The sequence below is a fragment of the Elephas maximus genome, chromosome 22, assembly GCF_024166365.1.
Source record: "Elephas maximus indicus isolate mEleMax1 chromosome 22, mEleMax1 primary haplotype, whole genome shotgun sequence".
NCBI classification, from domain to species: Eukaryota; Metazoa; Chordata; class Mammalia; order Proboscidea; family Elephantidae; genus Elephas; species Elephas maximus.
Genome location: NC_064840.1, coordinates 18548585 through 18564342, shown reverse-complemented (window position 1 = coordinate 18564342; position 15758 = coordinate 18548585). Strand labels below are relative to the sequence as shown.

The window sequence follows — 15758 nt, the reverse complement described above, 5'->3', positions numbered from 1 at the left end:
GACAACCATACAAGCTGGGGAGATGGATGGATGGCTGGACAGGTGAATGGATGAATTTCATCTCTCTAGTATCTTCCAGGTTAGCCTGATCATAGAACTCACCTGAGGCTCTTATTAAAAGTGAGATTCCTGAACTCTGCACAACTCCCCCTAACCCCGGGGATTCTGCTTCACTAGCTCTGGGTAGGATCCAGCCCTGGAATCTATATATAACAGAGTTCTCTCATGAGGTCTGATGCAGTTTTCCAGCTGAGCAAGGATCTGGTTCTCAAACAAAAATTTTGGTTCAAGGATTTCGATGATAAAGAGCAGCTGAAAATGAAACCAGCTGTTGCTCTTATAACTTGAAGAAGGAACACGAGCAAGTCAGGGCAATTTGTAAGTACTGTGCTCGTTAACTATAAGGTCCGCAGCCAAAGTGAATGGAAATGTAAAGATGACTTTCTGGCAAATTCCACACCCACTTGGGAGATGACATGGTGGGGTGGGTTGGAAGCAGCGAAAATTTGGTGTCGGAGAGAAACCTGAGTTCAAATCTGTGCTCTGCCACTTATTAGATGTACCTCTCTGAGCCTCACCTTTTCTATCTGCAAAATGGGAATGGATGATAATATTTCTTACCTCAGAGGGATGTGTTGAGAATAAAATGATGTAATGAATAGAGAACACTTAGCATAGTACTCAACTCATTATCACCGTCATCATCCTCATCATCAGTGATAGATCAGGAATATGGCACACTCAGCAGAGGGCCCAGCTTATCCTCCTACCCACCAAGAGTCACAATGATCTCAGTTGCTGCTTAGTGGGAAGAGGCCAAAGAAAATATCATACAGCAAGTAACTGGACTGGCCTCATGAATATGCCTAAGTCCCTGGACCAGAGATCATGCAAGTAAGGAGCCTCTATCCCAGCATGCAAAAGGCAATCCATCAACTGCAAAAAATTGTTGAAAGAAATGAAATAAGATCTAAATAAATTGAAAGACTTCCCCTGTTGATAGATAAAACTTAATATTGTTAAGATGGCAATACTCCTCAAATTGATCCACAGATTCAATGCAATACGTATCATAACCCCAGCTGGCCTTCATTTTATTTTGCAGAAATTAACAAGCTGATACTAATATTCATGTGGAAATGCAAGGGACCCAGAATAGCCAAAACAATCTTTAAAAAGAACGAAATTAGAGGACTCACACTTTCCGATTTTAAAATTTACTACAAGTCTACAGTACTCAGGACAGTGTGGTCATATCATAAGGACAGACATATAGTTCAATGAACTGAGAACTGAGAAATAAACTCTTACATTTACGGTCAATTGATACTTGACCATATCAAGGGTGCCAAGACAATTCAATGGGAAAAGAACAGTCTTTTCAACAAACGGTGCTAGAAAACTGGATATTCACATGCCAAAGAATAAAGTTGGACCCTTTTCATATATTCTATACAAAAATTAACTCAAAATGGATAATAGACTTAAATGTAAGGGCTAAAACTATAAAATTCTTAGGATGAGTAAATCTTTATGACTTTGGGTTAGTCAAAGTCTTCTTAAGTATGACACCAAAAGCAAAGTGACAAAAGAAAGAGTAGATAAATCGGGCTTGATCAAAATTTTAAAAAATCTTTCTTCAAAGGATGCCATCAAGAAACTGAAAAGAAAACCCACAGAATGGGAGAAAATATTTGCAAATCATATATCTGATAAGGGGCTTGTATTCAGAATGTATAGAGAACTCTTAAAATAATGAAAAGATAAATAACCTATTTAAAAAGTGGGCAAAGGATCTGAACAGACAGTTCTTCAAAGGAGATAAACAAATGGCCAACGATTACAGGAAATAATGCTCAGCATCATTAGTCGTTGGGGAAATGCAAATCAAAACCACAATGAGATACTACTTCACACCCACTACAATGGCCTTAACCAAAGAGACACGTGATAAGAAGTGTTGGGGAGGATGTGGACGTACTGGAGCCTTCAGCATTACTGGTAGAAATGTCAAATGGGGCAGCCACTTTAGAAAACAGTTTGGTAGTTCTTCAAAAGGTTAATCATAGAGTTACCATATAACTCAGCAGTTCCACTTTTATTTATCCTAGAGAAATAAAAGCATACGTCCGCACAAAAACTTGTATATGACTGCTCAGAGCAGCACCACTCATAATAGCCAAAAGTGGAAGCAACCCAAATGTCCATCAACTGATGAATGGATAAATAAAATGTATTATATCCATACGATGGTATATTATTCAACAATGAAAAGGAACAAAGTACTGATACATGGTACAACATGAATGAACCTTAAAAACATTACGCTACAAGACCAGACTTAATGGTCTGACTGAGACTAGAAGAAGCCTGGTGGTCATGGCCCCCAGACCTTCTGTTGCCCCAGGACAGGAACCATTCCCGAAGCCAACTCTTCAGACATGGATTGGACTGGACAATGGGTTGGAGGGGGATGCTGGTGAGGAGTGAGCTTCTCGGAGCAGGTGGACACTTGAGACTATGTTGGCATCTCCTGCCTGGAGAGTAGATGAGAGGGTGGAGGGGGTTAGAAGCTGGCGAAATGGACATGAAAAGAGAGTTGAAGTGGGGAGCGAGCTGTCTCATTTAAAAAAAAAAAAAAGTCTCATTAGGGGGAGAGTAATTGGGAGTGTGTAGCAAGGTGTATATGGGTTTTTGTGTGAGAGACTGACTTGATTTGTAAACTTTCATTTTATAGCACAATAAAAATTATTTTTTAAAAAATTATGCTAAGTAAAAGAATCCAGTTGCAAAAGACCACATATTATATGATTCCATATTTATGAAATGTCCAGAACAGGTAAATCTATAGAGAAAGAAAAGGGATTGGCGGTTGCCTAGATGGTTTGGGAGGAAATGGGGAGTGACTGTATGGGTACAGTGTTTCTTTTTTTGGGGTGATAAAAATATTCTCAAATTTATTTTAGTAATGGTTGTACAACTCTGTGAATACACTAAAAACCACTGAATTTATACTTTAAGCTGACAAATTGTATGGTTTGTAAACTATATCTCAATGACGTTATTAGAAGAGCAATCAATTGGAGTACACGAAGAAGATATTTGAATTTTTATTTCTGTTTTTCTTATTCTTTTTCAATTTTATTTTTATATATGTTTCAAAATATTCATACCACATTAGTAAAGTGGTATGCTCGTATGATACACAAACACCCAAGTATTTATTTACATGTACTCGGACACCTACTTTTTCTCCATGAGTACAGCATTTCTCCTGCAGCGGAGGGCTGGGAAAGAAGACCTAGTTTGGTCTGTATCTGAGCCTGTCTTCTAGGAAAACATGGACTCTTCGACTCAAAAAGGACATAAAACAGCATCCAGCCAACCTTGGCAAATAGATTTTGCTTTCCAATCCAATTTCAATCAGTGGGAGTGGCTGCCTGTAGCCCTCTGCTGGAAAGGATTTTAAAACCATATCTGGTGTTGAGCAGGCAGGCAACAGTGCCCTGATCTATTAGTGATGTTTGGCATGAATGGACAAGTGAAGAGCATAGATCTGAGTGATGAAAAGTCACTTCTGCTGGTTCTAAATGGAAAAACCAAATATCCTTGCAAAATTAAAACATGTCCACTTATTTTCTTTGGTCAAGGTACACAGTGGGTGACTTGAAGCCAGTTAATGGCTTTGATAAAATAAACATGAATTTAGGAATCATTCTCGCCATTCTCTGGACATTATCTAGTGCTTGACCTTTATCAATCATTTCAAGTATATTTGACAACATGGTAAAGAAATGAAATGTTTTTTCAGCTACTTTTGAATTGAACATAGAGGGAAACCAAAGACAATTGCCTTGTTGGAAAGGAATCTGGTTCTTTTAATGATCACTTGATGAATGGCAGCCCAAGAAAAGCAGAGAAGAGTGTTTCCAAAACTGCTGACCTACTCATTCCCACTCAGGGACCCATCCATCTGAACAAGGTCCAGGAGCTTTGTGATTTACAGTACAGCACATCAAGGAGACCATAAAGCAAGATGTCAACTGGGAAAACATAAAGGACAGCAGATTCCTTCCTACCTTTGGAAAAGAAAGGTTTATACAGGAACTTGCTAAAAATAGCTCTCGGGTGTGACAGGCTGAATTGCATCAGTCAACTGTCACTCAACATGGACAGAGGCAGCTGAGACACTGGTCAAGTGAAGTGGAGAAAATCCAGCAATTGTTTCTATTTAGCCTTGGGGTTCCGGGAAAGGCTTGGGAATTTCAGACAGACCTGGGTCTCAAACCTGTCTGAGCCACTTTCTGCTGTGTGACCCTGGGCAAGTCACTTCACCTCTCTGAGCCTCAGCTTCCTTATCCATAGAGATAGAAACATTCCGTCCTCCTAGCGTTTATTGTGACGATTAAGTGAAATAATGAATATACAGCAGTCAGAATGTGTTAGCAACATAGCAAGTCCTCAATCAGTGTGAGTTCTGCTTACTGTTTTGGAGATGCGGAAGGTGGCATCTTTACCTTCCTTAATGATTATGCAGACCGGTATTAAAATGAGCCACCATCCCCATATTACATTCTAGATTGCTAGATAAGAAATCTAGTCCCCACTCTGTACTCACTTGCTCTTTGGCCTTGGGAATTTTACCCTGCTTCTCTGAACCTCTCAGGTGGTCCATTTGTCACACAGGAGAGGGTAGCATAAGGTTTAAGACACGGACACAGGGTTCAAGTCCCAGTTCTGCCATCTTCTGTCTGTGTGGCTGAGCCTTGGCTTCCTGACCTGTAAAATGGATATGAGAACAACACCATCATCTTCTCAACGGGAATCAAGGAAATAAGCACTCAAACATGTGAACAATACTAACTCTTACCTTCTTTAATCACGTTGCTGTTGGATGGCATCGAGCCAGTTCTGACTTACGGTGACCTCATGTGTGACAGCCATAAGAGTTTTCTTGGCTGTAATCTTCACTGGAGCAAATTGCCAGGTCTCTCTCCTGTGGAGCCCCTGGCTTGGTTTGAACCACCAGCTTTTTGGTTAACAGCTGAGTGCTTAACCACTGTGCCATTAGGGCTTCTTTCTTTAATCATACTCTCATTAAAATGATTGTATCTCAGGTTCTACCCTGCTAAAGTTGCAACAGTTAAGAGCTTGGCTATTAACCAAAAGGTCAGCAGTTTGAATCCACCAGCTGTTCTTTTGAGACCCTATGGGGCAGTTCTACGCTGTCCTATAGGGTCGCTATCAGTTGGAATCGGCTCCACAGCAATGGGTATCCAGTGTCAACAGCATGGTGGACAGAAGCCAAATTGTCATGAACAATTTGTCCCTGATATGCTACACAGTGGCATGTAGGGAGCTGAGAATAGCCTGGACATCAGCCACCGCCACCCCAAGAGTCTTCCTCTCCCAAACACACCACTTTCCTCTCCCCTCCAAAGGCAACCAAGATTATTCGGAAGGTTTTAAAAATGTAAACACTTCTCCAGTGCTTTGGAGTTCAAGTTCTAAGAGAAAGCAAAACTCCTATATCAGCATTAATTAAACTGCCAGCTAGTAACAGTCCCATTACTCAACCAGTAAATCTAATTCCTATCTGCTCGGCAGGAACCCCTGGGCTGTGCAAACCCAGGCTGGAGTTTTATGCAATCTTAAAGGACTCTTGATAGCTCCTGGTCTTCCTTTCTCCCCACCCAACTTGCAATATCGAGAAGGTCTGCTCTGTGAGTTAATGGGAGAAATAGCTTCCCTCGGCACTTTCCCCATCTGTCTTAATTTTTTAAATTATACTTTTATTAAACCCTTAAGGAAAATGGACTTGCTGGGTTCTCATTAAACAGGGAACTATGAGCTGCATAAAACAGAGATATGAATTTTTTTTTTGAAAGCTACCCTCACCATTTGCCTTAATGAATTCTCCCTCTGCTGCTATATTATGGTGAGAGTGCAAATAAATAGAGCACTTTGTGAGTGGCGGATGGGCAAATGGATATTTAAGTACCTGATAATAGTTCTTGTAGCCTCCATTTGGGATCTTTCTTCAGGAACTCAAAGCACTTGGCGCAATATGGCACAGTGCTCTCTCCCTAGAGACTGGCTGAATGCCAGGGCGGGAAGTCAACCCATCCTGGAACCAGGCATGCAGGGAGAATTGCTCCCACACAACAGCCTCAGAGGACGCTTTGGGGGTCTGCTCTCTAGCAATGCTTATTACACGGTGTTTACTGAATGTCTTCTCTGGCCAGGCACATTTGCTAGGAGCTTCTGCTAACATCAGTTGTGACGAACTGGGTTCTTGTCCCCAACTCCACACCCTCCCTCAACAGAGTTATACATTCATGCTCTTCACCATGAGATTTTGCAGTTCTTCCTGCTGTGGGTGGAGTCTACTTTCCTGCCCCATTATTGCTGCATTTGGTCACGTAACTTGCCTTGGCCAATGGAATGTGGGAGGAAGTGATAGTGTGACCATTTGAAGCTGTGCTTCAAAAGACATCACGTTTCCACTTCCGCTCTTCCATGTCTCCCACCATCATGATAAGGGTATGTCCCAGAGAACTGGTGGTTCCAGACTGAGACACACAGAGCAGACACATAGCTTGGAGCCTGACCCAACTGAGATCAGCCAAAGTCTAGCCCATCTGCAGACACAGGAGTGAGAAAAATAAATGTTTGTTAGTGTAAGGCACTGAGATCTGGGAGTTATTTGTTTCACAGCTTTACTGCAGCGGTAGCTGACTAATACATATATCAGCTGTGGATCAGGACCACTTGGGGAGCTTTCGAGAAAATATTGATGCCTAGGCCCTATCCCAGAGATTCTGATTCAGCTGGTCCAAGGTAAGCCAAGGATCTTCCCAGCGACTGTAGTGTGCAGCCAGGGTTGAAAAATGCCCATGTGTATTATCACATTTAATGCTCCCTACAATTCTGTTAAGTAGGACTATCCACCCAATTTACAGATGAAGAAACTGAGTGTAAGAGGCAGGGAGTTGTTATCTAGAGATCTCAAAATCAGCAAGTGGCAAAGTTTGGACTCAAGTCCAGGTCTGTGTAACTCAGAGAGTCTCAAAGTAGCTGGGAAGCTTGCTAAAATGTGTGTTTCTGAGGCTCACTAAGTCAATTAAATGAATTATGTGGAGAGTGGAACCTCAATCTGGTTTCTGTGGCACACAGAATTCTAAGATGGCCCCCCAAGAATGCATGGCATACATGCCCTATGTAGCCTCCTCACCTTGAGTGTCAGTGACGCCGGTGATTGTAATGAATGTCACTTTCATGGTTAGGTGACGTCGTTCTATGGCAAAGGTGAAGGGATTTGCAGATGTAATTAAGGTCCCTAATCAGTTGACTTTATGTTAATTACAAGGAAGACTATTCTGGGTGGGCCCGATTTAAGCTAGCAAGTCCTTTCAAAGATGATCGAGAGGACAGAGATGGAAGAAGTCAGAGATTCAAAGTAACAGAGATCATCTGTTGGTCTTGAACAAGCAAACTGCCATGTTGTGAGGACGGCCACACGGCAGGGGACAGCAGATGGCCACTAGGGGCTGAGGGCCTCAATGCAACAACCTCAAGGAACTGTACTCTGCCAACAACCAGTGAGCTCACAAGAGGGACCCAAGCCTCCTCTGAGACCCCATCTCTGGTCAACACCTTGATTTCAGCCTGGTCAGACGCTGAGCACAGGACACAACTAACTCATGCCCAGACTCCTGCCCAAAGGAAACGGTGACATCATAAATTTGTATTGTTTTAAGATAAGTGTACAGTGATTTGTCACAGAATAAAAGAAACTACTACAGCTTCCCTGGCAGTTCAGATAAAGGCAATTATCCTTTGACCACACTTTGAGAAAGCTACTTGAACTATGATCCACTAAGCCGGCATAGAAACAGGAGCCAATGAAATCAACCCGATCAAAATGAAACCAGCCCTGAAAACAATGTCCCCAGAGCTTCTGTTAAGGATGACAGGAAAGTTTGAAAACAGATAATGTTAATGGTTGAATAACATGATAAACATAATTAATGTCACTGAATTGTATACAAATGTAATTAATGTCACTGAATTGAAGAATGCTGCAAAGGCAAATGGTTTGTTGCGTATATGTTTACCACAATAAAAAACAACAACAGCCCTAACAGGCTTAGGCCAGTGCTTCTCAAGCTGTCTCTGGTGAAGGACCAGCTTTGTTTTTATTTCTAACACATCCTGGGCACATATGTGGTCCTGCTATGCGTAACAAGTACTGGTGATCGTATACTTGAATGCTGGGCAGAGTTCAACTGCTCTGAAGGTTTCCAAATGCTAGTTCTCAGCTTTTGACTGGCCTTGTCCTTGCCTGGTAACAGGCAGCCCCCAGACCGGCACAGCTCGGCAGACCACACTGTGAGAAGCCCTGGCTGAGAATCTTACAGTGCCCTCACCCTCCCAGCTCCAGCCTTGGGCAGGGCCCACTAATGACACAGAGGCCCCAAATGCCCCCAGGTCATCCACACCGAGCTCCTCTTCATTCTCAGATTTCCAAAAGGCCAGAGCCACTTGGCTGTACTTTCTGAGGCAGGAAAATGCTACGACTGATGGAGATTCAGCACCCACGGTGGGACTCCATGCGAACATGGGGACCAAGCAGATTTACCATGAAGTTCATGAGGCATAAGTTGCAGGGCCCTTCACTTGATTAGTGCCCTGGTAAATAAATATGTACTTGCATATTTAATTTTTCTTAATACTTTTGTGTTTTTAAGAGGGTCCCAGAAATTATGTAATCTTCAGTCCCCCAAAACCAAAATCTGCCCCTGTTGGGGACTTGGGCCTAAGTTCACCAAGCCACGGCTCACTAGACAAGCCTGCACATGTCCTGCAATTCTGTAGGCAGTGATGTTTTCCCTGCGCTCTACCTGCCCTCCCGGGGAAGAAGTCCCAGGTGTGTGGCCAGAGAGCCTTGGAGCGGAAACTCAGCAATGCCGTCTCCTCATTGAACTTGAATGAGCTTCAGTTTTTTCATCTGTACAATGGCAACAAAAACAACACCTTTAAAGTTTACTGAGGGTAAAGATACAGAACACTAGAAAGTCTCATCTGTTGGTGGAGGGAGTATAAAGTGGCACAACTACTTTGGAAAATAGTTTGGAAAACACGATCTGCAAAAGGTGAATATATACACCAAAAAAAAGAACCAAACTCATTGCTGTCGAGTCAATTCTGACTCATAGCGACCCTATAGGAAAGACTAGAACTGCCCAATAGGGTTTCCAAGGAGCAGCTGGTGGATTCGAACTGCGACCTTTTGATTAGCAGCTGAGCTCTTATCCACTGTGCCACCATACACAGTATCTAGCAATTCCATTTCTAGGTGTGTACCCAACGAAAGGAAACCCTGGTCGGGTAGCAGTTAAGTGCTATGGCTGCTAATCAAAAGGTCGGCAGTTTGAATCCACCAGGTGCTCCTTGGAAACCCTATGGAGCAGTTCTACTCTGCCCTGTAGGGTCGCTATGAGTTGGAATCAACTTGACAGCAGTGGGGTTTGTTTGTTTGGTTGGTTTACCCAATGAAAATTCACACACATGTGCACCCAGATACCTGTAGAAGAATGTTTGTAGCAAAATTATTCACAATCTTCCAAAACAAGAAGCTACCAGTTGTGACATAAACCTATAATGAAAATCTACACAGTAATAAAAAAAAGAATAAGCTTTATCTACCTGCAACAACATGGATGAATCTCACAAATATATTATTGAGTAAAAGAAGCCAAACAAAAATGAACACACTGTACATGATTTGTTTATAAAAACGTAAAACTAAACTACGGTGTTTAGGGATGTAAGCTTAAGTGATAAAACTATATTAAAAAAAAAAAAGTTCAGTGAGGATATGAACTACTGAGCCCAGTGCAGAACTTGATATTTATAAGAGGCAATACAGAGGGACTTAGGTCCCTGTGTGGTCCAAACCGTTTGCTCTCGGCTACTAACTGCAAGGTTATTGATCCAAACCCACCCAGCAACGTCATGGAAGAAAAAGCCTGGTGATCTGCTTCCATGAAGATTGCAGCCAAGAAAACCCTCTGTAACACATGGGGTTGCCATGAGGCAGAATTGGCTCAATGCAGAATGCCTCAAGTACAAATCCTAGCTCTGCCACTGACAAGCTGTGTGACTTTGAAAGTTACTCAACGTCTCTGTACCTCCATTTCCTTAACTGTGAAATAGGGCTAGTATAGTAACTCCATTCTGGGATCACTCTGATTAATAAGGTGAGTGTGAGAAGGATTAGCAGACTCCCTGGAACAGAGTTAAGTAGTCACAAAAGGCAACTATTATTATTTTGTAAACAGAGATGATGACTTTGGTCTGAAGCATGTAGGGGAGATACCAGACAGTCAAGGTTAGGGCTGAAACCTCCATGACCCTGGGGCTGAGTCAGGCCAGCAGGCCACCCAGAGCTCGAACCTATAACCTTGGATGCCTTAGTGCAGATGGAACCCACCACCCACAAAGGCAGCCTGCCACAGGCCACCAAGCCTGCTTCCCTCTGCACAGATCTGGCAGCCACACGCAGACACTCACTAGTTCTCAGTTCTTGCCCGTATCATTCCCCCTAATATCTCCCTGGGGGCTGATTGATGGCGACAGGCGACAATCTATAGCTGTGTGACAGAATGTTTACTGCCAGCCCTCTAGGAAATGATTACTTCAAGGTAATTTTGAACCTCCAGACTATGATGCAGTGTCTCATATATTAAACTGCAGTGAACAGTGTATAAAAGTGCTACAAGGAGACCTTGTATTTCACAGCTTACTGGGGAAGGAGCACACAGGGGCAAATTGGTTTTAGGAGAAGACAAGCAGAGAGGATTCAAATTCCTTGCACTCAGTCTTAAGGAAGAGACAGAGAATTAATCTTCAAGTCTACATAACCAAGGGTTTTATATGCCTGAGCTGCTCCAGGGAAGACCCTGTGGCCAATGCCACTGAGGCCCCAGTCTCTGCAACTCACCTGCCAGGGCTGGCATGGGACATGATCTCCAGAACCCGGTCACAGCGGCCTCCAGAAGCTGGATGGATTTCTCTCTGCCTCTCCCCACAACCCTCACCAAAAATGGACACCTTGAGGTGCCTCCTTTCTCCCAGACCTCACTTCCAAATGAATGTTTCCTAAAACCAAAAACCAAACCCACTGCTGTCAAGTCAATTCTGACTCATAACAACCATAGGACATAGTAAAACTGCCCCATAGGGTCTCCAAGGAGCGGCTAGTGGATTTGAACTGGCAACCTTTTGGTTAGCAGCCAAACACTTAACCACTATGCCACCAGGACTCCAAAAGTCTCCTAAAGGATAGACAAATAGGCCAGTGGAATAAAATACAGAGTCCAGAAATAGACTCACACATATATAATTAACCAATTTATGACAAAGGTGTCACTGTAAGTACGGGGGAAGAATGGTTCTTTTCAAGAACCAGAGTTGGGTCAATTAGGTATCCATATGGACAAAAAATTAATCTTGACCCCACCTCATACCATACATGAAAGTCAATTCCAGACTGCTTGTATATCTAAGTGTGAAAAGTGAAACTAGCAAGCTTTTAGATATAAACATGGGAGAGTATCTTCAATGCCTTGGGGTAGACAGAGATTTCTTAAACAGTACACAAAAGTACTAACGAAAGGGATATACTAATAAATTGGACCATAACTACAAACGTGGATAGTAATCAAGAGATACCACAAAGGGAAGGAAAAGACATCCAGTGGAGTAGGAATGGATATTTGCAACTTCAGAAAAGACTTTTATCCAAAATACATAAAGAACACCTATAAATTAATAAGAAAAAGATAGACACCCCAAAAGAAAAATGGGCAAAAGACATGAACAGGAAGTTCACAAAAGACAGTATCCAACTGACCAATAAATACACAAAATGGTCCTTAGACATCAGGGAAATGCAAATTGAAACTACAATGTCATACCTCTCACTACCTATTACCAAACAGGCTACAATTAAGAAGACAGACAACACCCAAGTCCTGGAGCGACTGGAACTCTCATGTAGTGGCAGTGTAAACTGGTATAAATATTTTATAAAATGGTTTCACAGTATCTACTAAAGCCAGGCATGTACATAATCTATGACTCAGCGATTCTGCTCCTTGGTGTACCCCCAAAAGAAATGTACACCTGTGTTCACAAATAATCATGTATGAGAATGTTCATAGCAGCCCTACTTGTATTAGCCGAAAACTGGAAACAGCTGAAATAACCATAAATGGTTGAATGGATAAATAAACTGTGGTATAGTCACACAGTGAAATACTATACCACAATGAAAATGAATGAACTACAGCCACACGCAACAACACGGATGAACTGCACAAACACAATACTGAGTGGAAAAAGTCAGATGCAAAAACAAAAACACATACTGTGTCAATCCATTTACATAAAGTTTGAAAATTAGCAAAACTGATCTATGCTTCACAAGTCAGCACAGAGGATACTCTAGGGGAAGAGGGACAGAAGGGGCCTCAACAGGGTCTTCTGGGAAATTTGGAATGTTCTGTTTCTTGTTTTAGGCACTGGTTACCAGGATATGCTCAGTTTGTAAAAACTTAACAAGCAGTATACTTCTAATGTGTATGGTTTTCTACATGTATGTTACTCTTCAATAAAAAATTTGCCCCCTCCAAAAAAAATAAAAACTTTCAAGACTGGGTCTCAGGATCAGCCATAAGTTTGCAAGTGACTCTTAATGAACATTAAGAACACTGCAAGGATGCTGGCTGGTTTTTGCATAACAAATGTCCACCAGGTCAGAGGAAGGGGAGGACAGAGAAGCAATTCCATTATCAAGCCTCAAGCCCTCTTCATTCAAGCCTCACCCTGGCTCATGAGGTAGGTACTGTATGATCCCATGCTACTGCTGTGGAAACAGAGGCACAGAGAGGGACCCTGACCAAATGCATAAAGCCAGTAAGCCAGGTTTCCATGGCTCCCAACCCAAGTTTTCAACCTCCATGGGTAGCCCACAGCATGTCGTAGCTGCTCACTGTGTGGGAGTGACTGTAATTCCAGGGCTGTGTCCTGGGGAATTTCCAGCAGAAATGTGGGGACCTTGACAGGCAAGAAGGCTCTACTTCTCAGCAGCCTCTATGCATTGCCTTCCTGCTCAATTGGCATGACCAGCTCCACAACAAGAAAAACATTTACACTGTTAACAAGGCAAACTATTAATTAAAACAGCAGTACCTTCAGGGGATTTTAATTTCGGGGAGGCACGAACTGGGATAAAGAATACATTCAAACCATTGGATTTGTGCGGGTTTCTACACCCAACTGGCTACAATGTGGAATTTAATAAAGATGACTTCCGTTTTCTAATTATGACTTCCAAACGCCTGCGAACAAGTCTTTGCTGTCTCAGAAGAGTTCAGAGTCTGCCTGGAGTGCCAATCAGTTTAAGAAAGGCAGGATATGCAGTCAGATTAGGAACGGGAGAAAAGGCAATGGAGAAGAAGGTGAAATTAAAACCGTAGCCCCACCACTTACTAGCTGTGATGGGTTACTCCACCTCTCGAGCCTCAGTTTTCTTATCTATAAAATAAGGATGACATGCCCAGGTAATAGGGTTTTTGAGATTATTAAATTAGAATAAATGTGTGTGTCCATGTGTGTGGTTATAAAACCTACGAAAGCTGGAATCTGTGTAAGGCGGAAACCTGTCAGAGAAGGAAAACTCAAATATTTTCCACTAGTAGAGAGTGATGACATGTGCAAAGATCTGGAGTTAGAAAACCGAAAGGGAAGAACGCGCCCAGCATTTCTCAAGCTGAAAGAACTGAAGAAAAAATTCAAGCCTCCAGTTGCAATATTGAAGGATTCTACAGGCAAAATACTGAACGGCACAGGAAGCATCAAAAGAAAATGGAAAGTCCAAGCTGCACTGAAGACACTGGCAAAAAACAAGGCTTCAGGAATTGCCAGAATACCAAATGAGACATTTCAACAAACAGATGCAGCGCTGGAAGTGCTCATCCACCTACGCCAAGAATTTTGGAAGACAACTACCTGGCCAACTAATTGGAAGAAATCCATATTTATGCCTATTCCCAAAAAAGGTGATCCAATCAATGTGGAAATTATCAAACAATATCATTAATATTACACGCAAGTAAAATTTTGCTGAAGATCATTCAAAAGCAGCTGCAGTAGTATATCACCAGAGTACTGCCAGAAATTCAAGCTCGATTCAGAAGTGGATATGGAACCAGGGATATCTTTGCTAATGTCAGATGGATCTTGGCTGAAAGCAGAGAATACCAGAAAGATATTTACCTGTGTTTTACTAACTATGCAAAGGCATTCGACTGTGCAGATCATAACAAATTATGGATAATATTTCAAAAAATGGGAATTCCAGACCACTTCATTGTGCTCATAAGGAACCTGTACATAGATTAAGAAGAAGTCATTCTAACAAAACAAGGAAATACTGTGTGGTTTAAAGTCAGGAAAGGTGTGCATCAGGGTTGTATCATTTCACCACATTTATTCAATCTGTATACTGAGCATATAATCCAAGAAGGTGAACTATACGAAGAAGAACGGGGATTCAGGATTGGAGCAAGACTGATAAACAACCTGCTATATGCAGATGACACAACCTTGCTTGTTGAAAGTGAAGAGGACTTGAAGCACTTACTAATGAAGATCAAAGACCACAGCCTTCGGTGTGGATTACACCTCAACATAAAGAAAACAAAAATTCTCACAACTGGACCAATGAGCAACATCATGATAAACGGAGAAAAGATTGAAGTTGTCAGGGATTTCATTTTACTTGGATCCACAATCAACAGCCATGGAAGCAGCAGTCAAGAAATCAAAAGACGCCTTGCATTGAGCAAATCTGCTGCAAAAGACCTCTTTAAAGTGTTAAAATACAAAGATCTCACTTTAAGGACTAAGGTGTGCCTGACCCAAGCCATGGTGTTTTCAATCACCCCATAGAAGCATGTGAAAACTGGACATCGACTAAGGAAGACTGGAGAAGAACTGATCCCTTTGAATCATGGTATTGGTGAAGAATATTGAATATACCATGGACTGCCAAAAGAACCAACAAATCTGTCTTGGAAGAAGTACTGCCAGAATGCTCCTTAGAAGCAAGGATGGCGAGACTTTGTCTCATATTCTTTGGACATGTTATCAGGAGGTATCAGTCCTTGGAGAAGGACATCATGCTTGGTAGAGTAGAGGGTCAGCAAAAAAGAGGAGGACCTTCAATGAGATGGACTGACACAGTGGCTGCAACAATGGGCTCAAATATAACAACAGCCATGACGATGGTGCAGGTCCCAGCAATGTTTCGTACTGTTGTACACAGGGTCGCTATGAGTCAGAACCGACTCGATGGAACCTAACAACAATAGAGAGAAAAGTGACAAGCTGCACCCTGCCAAAGGGGAAAACTTTCAAGACCTGGAAAAACAAGGCAGTCCTGTCGAGTTCCGGCTCTTGCAGGTTTCACTGTATATCTGTCACGTTTAGCACAGTCATGGGCATATAGTAAGTGCTGAGTGAACATTATCAGTTATTAGTATTCTGCTCACAGCTTACTGCCCTGGGTTCAGTCTTGGGAAACTGGCCTAGATGTTGCAAAGATCTTCACTTCAGTTCAGAGAAATTACCTAAGTCGCCTGAGGTCACACAGCTAGTGGGGATCCATGGCAAGGTTGAATCTCAACTTT

General features: G+C 42.2%; 1 protein-coding gene across 1 annotated transcript in view; it reads right to left on the bottom strand.

Annotated features, from left to right (window-relative positions):
* The window catches only part of WSCD2 (WSC domain containing 2), a 270733-nt gene extending 265991 nt beyond the window's left edge, over positions 1–4742 (bottom strand). Inside the window, exon 1 of the mRNA XM_049865982.1 lies at positions 4619–4742. The gene's annotated coding sequence lies outside the window, so the exon portion shown is untranslated. The remainder of the gene's footprint in view (positions 1–4618) is intronic.
* Positions 4743–15758: the final 11016 nt, after the last annotated feature.